The sequence below is a fragment of the Arachis hypogaea genome, chromosome 12 (assembly GCF_003086295.3).
Source record: "Arachis hypogaea cultivar Tifrunner chromosome 12, arahy.Tifrunner.gnm2.J5K5, whole genome shotgun sequence".
NCBI lineage: Eukaryota > Viridiplantae > Streptophyta > Magnoliopsida > Fabales > Fabaceae > Arachis > Arachis hypogaea.
The window spans coordinates 37,310,626-37,316,312 of NC_092047.1; the positions used below are offsets into that span (position 1 = coordinate 37,310,626).

Here is a 5,687-nt window from a genome sequence, read left to right on the forward strand (position 1 = left end):
AAATGTGGTTACTGGTCTCATATGATTCTGGTGATTTGGGTTCCTCCTGATTTTCTTTGAGCTGTGGCAATTGCTGTTTGCCTTGTTCATCAATCAAGGGAGTTCCCAGATGTGCCGGTTGTGCTTCAGTGCTTGTTTCTTCGTTCAGTATCTCATTGTGATTCTTCCTTGGTTCCTTGTTCTCTTAATCTGTTTTTTGTGAGAGTTTGAAGACATTAAAGCTGAGTTGTTCATCATGGATCCTCAAAATTAGCTCCCCTTGCTCTACATCTATGAGTGCTCTGGCTGTAGCTAGGAATGGTCTTCCCAATATGATTGGGTGAGTGTGACTCTCTTCCATATCCAATATGACAAAGTCTGTTGGGAGGAAGTATTTCCCAACCTTTACCAACACATTTTCTACCACTCTTATTGCTTGTTTTTGAGTTTTATCAGCCAGCCTGATGACTACATCTGTGGGCATTATCTCATTGATCTGCAGCCTCTTCATAAGGGATAAGGGCATTAAGTTGATGCTTGCTCCCAAATCACAGAGTCCCTTATCAAACATGGTTTCTCCGATGGCACAAGGAATGTAGAAACTCTCTGGGTCCTTTCTTTTTGTAGGCAACTCTGGTTGAATGAGGGCGCTGCACTCCTTGTTCATCACTATAGTTTGGCCTCCCTTGAGTGAGCTTTTCCTGGGAAGCAGTTCCTTCATATACTTGATGTGTGCAGGTATTTGTTGGATGGTCTTGATGAATGGTATGTTTACATACAGAGATGCAAACAAGTCAAGAAATCTTGAGTATATTCTCTTCTCCACAGCACCATTGAGTAGTTGGGGAAAGGGTGCATAGAGTCTCAGCAGCTCCTGTTGTGAGATTTTTGGTTCTTGGTGATCTTTTTCCTTCTTCTCTGTTGAGGTATCTCCAGGTTGTTCTGACGGCTTGTTTGGCTTGTCCTCAGTCTCCTTACCACTTATAGTGACCATCTTGCAATCTTTCCATCTTACTTTCTTTGTTTCACCTCTCGGATTTTTCTCTGTGTCACTTGGGAATCCATCTGTAGGTTTGGGAATCTGCTCAGAGAGATACCCCACTTGAGATTCCAACCTCTTGATGGTGTCTTCCTGGTTCTTAAAATTTTCTCGCACTTCCTCCTTGAACACCTTGTTGTCTTGAATCTCTTTGCATATGCCTTCAAGCAGGTTCTCAATCCTTGAGATTCTGTCATCAGATGATGGTAGGTTGGGATTGGAGGTAGAAGGATGGGGAGTGTTATTTTGGTTTTGATATGGATGTGGAGAGGTGTTGTTATGGTGGTGTTGATATGTTCTCTGTGTGAATTGTTGGTGAGCTGCATTGTTGTTGGTGTTGTGACGTCTCTGATCTTGGCTTTGATCTTGTTGATTCCCCCACCCAAAGTTTGGGTGATTCCTCCAACCAGGGTTGTAGGTCTTGGAGTATGGGTCATGATTTTGTCTAGGTGAATTCCCAATGTAGTTGGCTTGCTCCTGCTCACTCTCTGCCTCTGCATTCACTCCCTCTTGGGTTGTTGATGAGGTGGTGATTGCTGTTACTTGGTTCCTCTCCATCTTCTTGGTGAGGTCAGCAAATTGCTTGGTAATGAGCTTGTTTTGGGCCACAGAGCATCTACATTGTTTAGCTCCATCACTCCTCTAGTGTTCCCTCTTTCGGAGGCATAGAAGTAGTCATTCTCTGCTATAGTTTCAATGACATCTATGGCCTCCTCAATGGTCTTCTTCTTATTCAGAGATCCCCCGGATGAGTGGTCTACTGCTTTCTTTGATTCATAAGAAAGGCCTTCATAGAAAATGTGTAGCTGCACCCATTCATTGAACATATCTGGTGGACACCTCCTTGTTAGGTCCTTAAACCTCTCCCATGCTTCATATAGAGTCTCACCATCCTGCTGCCTGAAAGTTTAAACCTCAGCTCTCAGCCTGTTGATTCTTTGAGGAAGATAGAATCTGGCTAAAAATTTGTTCACCACATCTTCCCAAGTTGTCAAACTCTCCTAAGGGAAGGATTCCAGCCATTTAGATGCCTTATCCTTGAGTGAGAAAGGGAACAAAAGTAGTCTATAGGTGTCAGGATGAACACCATTAGACTCCACAGTATCGCATATCCTCAGGAAGGTGGTTAGATGTTGATTGGGGTCTTCTTGGACGCCTCCTCTGAATGAACAGTTGTTCTGAACAAGGGTGATGAGCTGTGGTTTTAGTTCAAAGTTGTTGGCATGTATGGTTGGCTTTTGAATGCTACTCCCACAGTTTCCTGGGTTTGGGTTGATGTAGGAGCCTAGAACTCTTCTCTCTTGCTCAGCATGATTTGCTAGACCTTCTCTGCCATGGTTGTGAGCCTCTTCTTCATGAATGTTCTCCATATTCTCCTCCATGTCTAGTTCAAAGTACTCTTCCTCTTCCTCAGCACCCACTACTCTTTTTCCTCTTGCTTCCCTCCTTAATCTAAGGAAGGTCCTCTCAGGTTCAGAATCAAAGGAAGTTGAAGCCCCGCTTCTCCTCCCTGTCATACAACCAACAAGGTACAAGCAAGGAAACAGATCCAGAAAGTATTATGTTAGAATTACTGTTAGTGTGAGTGATGCAATATATCAAACAGTTAGTGGGTTAGTGAACTGAATTGTAAATAACTAAAAAAAATAAACGAAAAAGTAGGGGGAAGGGAAGAAATTAACTAAAACTGAAAGCGAATTAACTAAACAGAAATTTAAATCAAACAAAAGAAAAATGCTCAATCTAGTTATCCTCCAATTTAATAATTGTTGATTCAAAATCAATCCCCGACAACGGCGCCATAAACTTGATACGCACAAAACTTGTCTCTCAACAAATTTTCTTCGGCAAGTGTACCGAATTTGTCGTCAAGTAAAAACTCATAATAGAGTGAGGTCGAATCCCACAGAGATTGATTGATCAAGCAACTTTAATTAAAGGAATGTTCTAGTTGAGCGAACCAGAATTTGATTTGAGATTTGCAGAAAATTAAATGGCGGGAGAGTAAATAGCAGAAACAGTAAATGCTAGAAATAAAGAGCTGAATGTAAATGGCGGAAAGTAAATTGCATAATCTTAAACGGGAATGGGGTAATTGCTCATAAAAGTAAATGGCAGAAATTAAAGAGAATGGGTAAGATCAGAAATGGGGAGTTCATTGGGCTCAGGAGATGTTGCTTTCTCCGGATCAAGTTCATTTTCATCTCTCCCTCAATCAATGCATTCATTGATCTCCTTGGCAATCTTAAGTGATCGAATTCCAATCTCTTGGTAATTCAATCTCTCAAATCTTGATCAATAGCCAATTCCTTGGTCAATTGCTCATGAGAAGAGATGAAGTATGGTCACTGATTATACCACATACATTTCCCAAATCAAGTGTTGGTAGGATTATAGTCACATATCCATCCAAACCCAATTTGGTCCAGCATGAGAAAGCATTTCTAGCATGATCTCTTCATTCCTCTTTCAAGGTTCAGAAGAGATCCAAGTATGAATAGCTTCTTTTCCAAGATAACTACCCAATTGGATGAAGATCGAAAGCTTTCTAGTAAAATCAAGAGAAAAGATAGAAAAAGGAGAATGAAAACTAATATTGATGCATTAAATTACAACAGATCTCCCTAACCCAATGAAAGGGGTTTAGTTGTTCATAGCTCTGGAAAATGAAAACCAAGATGGAGAATACATGATGAAAGTAAAATTAGAAGTGCAGAGAAAGTAAAATACAGAGAGTAGTTCTATGCCAAAGGCTCCCTAAAGTTTTTAACTCCCTAACTAATTCAAAGCTACTCCTATATATACTACTCTTCTCATCTTCTAGTTGGCTCTTCAAGTCTTGGGTATGGGCCTCTGAATCTTGGGTTTGAAGCAGTTATCCTTTTCATTGGGCTTAGCTTTACTTGCAGAGAGAAAATGTGAAGTAGGCAGGGACTTTGACTCAGGACGTTAGTGGTGTCAACGTTAAGTGAAAGTGTGAGTTCGAGAATGTTAGTGACAATCACATTTTTCACTAACGTTCCTAACCCAAATATGATCACATTGACTTCAATGTTAGTGGCACTAACATGACCACTAACGTTGCCTCTTGGTCCTTCGCACACGTTATTGGGACTTACCTTTCCCAATAACGTGGAGAGTCCTCCCTTGTCCCTACGTTAGATTCCACGTTAACTAGGTTAACGTGGCTTCTAACGTAGCAGTGCCAATTCTTCGAGAACGTTAGTGACACTTACCTTTGTCACTAACGTTCCAATGTGCCCCTTTCCCACATTAGAGTCCACGTCAACTAGGTTAACATGGCTTCTAACGTAGTAATGCTAGCCATCCCCAACGTTAGTGACAAAGGTGAGTGTCACTAACGTTGGCTCATCATCTCTTTATCCACGTTAGCTTCCACGTTAACTAAGTTAACGTGGGAGTTAACGTTGCTCATGGTGGCTCTTGGTGGTTCACCCCATCGTTAGTGACAAAGGTAAGTGTCACTAATGTTGGCTATCAATTGTTCTCTCCACGTTAGCTTCCACGTTAACTAACTTAGTTAACGTAGAAGTTAACGTGGCTTATGGAGGCTTGGCCAACGTTAGTTACAAAGGTGAATGTCACTAACGTTGGCTTCTCTTTTGCTTCTTAACGTTAGAGTCCGCGTTAACTAAGTTAACGTGGCAACTAACGTGGCCAATTATGAGCTTGGTCCAACGTTAGTGACAAAGGAGAGTGTCACTAACGTTAGCCTTGTTGTCTTCTTCCACGTTAGAGTTCACGTTAACTTAGTTAACGTGACTCTTAACGTGGGCTTATGATGGCTTCGAGGGCGTTATTGGCGATTATCTTTCTCATTAACTTTGCAAGTTAGCACCCATTCCACGTTAGAGGTCACGTTAATGGGACTAACGTGACTACTAACGTGGTTCTTCTTTGCTTCCTTTGTCCTAAAATCAAGCAACAAAGTGCATCAAAGTTCTAGTCCAAGTCATGAGTCATGCATCATCCAATTTGTCATATAATTCATGCAAAATTCTCATGAAATCATGTAAAGTGCACAATGTATGCTTGAATCAATATGTAAGTGAATATCTACCCAAAACTAGCTTATTTTTTAAGAAAATGCATGAAACTACCTTAAAAACAGTAAAGAAAATGTCAGTGAAACTGGCCAAAATGCCCTGGCATCAAATATCTGCATCAGCATATGCATTTTGCATTCTGCATACTACATAAAAAAAAGCACGCAACGCGCAAGCGTCGCTGATGCGTTTGCGTCGTAAGTGCTTTCTCAATAAGAAGAAGAGAAGCAGAGAGTTACGCGAAAGCGTGGCAGGAGGCGTGCCTTAGGCACAAATATGCCCACGCGACCGCGTCGCTGACGCGCTCGCGTCATTTCTGAAATAGCCTCCCCACGCGTCCGCGTCACCCACGCGACCGTGTGGCCCTACAAAATCGACGTAAATAGGTGTATGGCAGCAAGTTATGGTGGAGTAGGGCTGGAATGATGCTAGAAGCACAAGCCTTACCACGCGGCCGCGTCGTTTTCAAATTATGGCCATTCACGCGATCGCGTCACCCATACGATCGCGTCACCCTATATTTTGGCAAAATGAGTTTGAAACAGAGAGTCGCGCGAACGCGAGGCTGCTCTCGCGCCGCTCGTACAAATCAAGTCACGCGA

At 42.1% G+C, this 5,687-nt stretch overlaps 1 non-coding gene across 1 annotated transcript; it reads left to right on the plus strand.

Annotated features, from left to right (window-relative positions):
• Positions 1 to 1,840: 1,840 nt before the first annotated feature.
• Positions 1,841 to 1,947, plus strand: LOC112731999 (small nucleolar RNA R71). The gene has a single exon (XR_003167742.1). It is a non-coding gene; the product is annotated as a small nucleolar RNA R71 (small nucleolar RNA).
• The last annotated feature ends 3,740 nt before the right edge of the window (positions 1,948 to 5,687 follow it).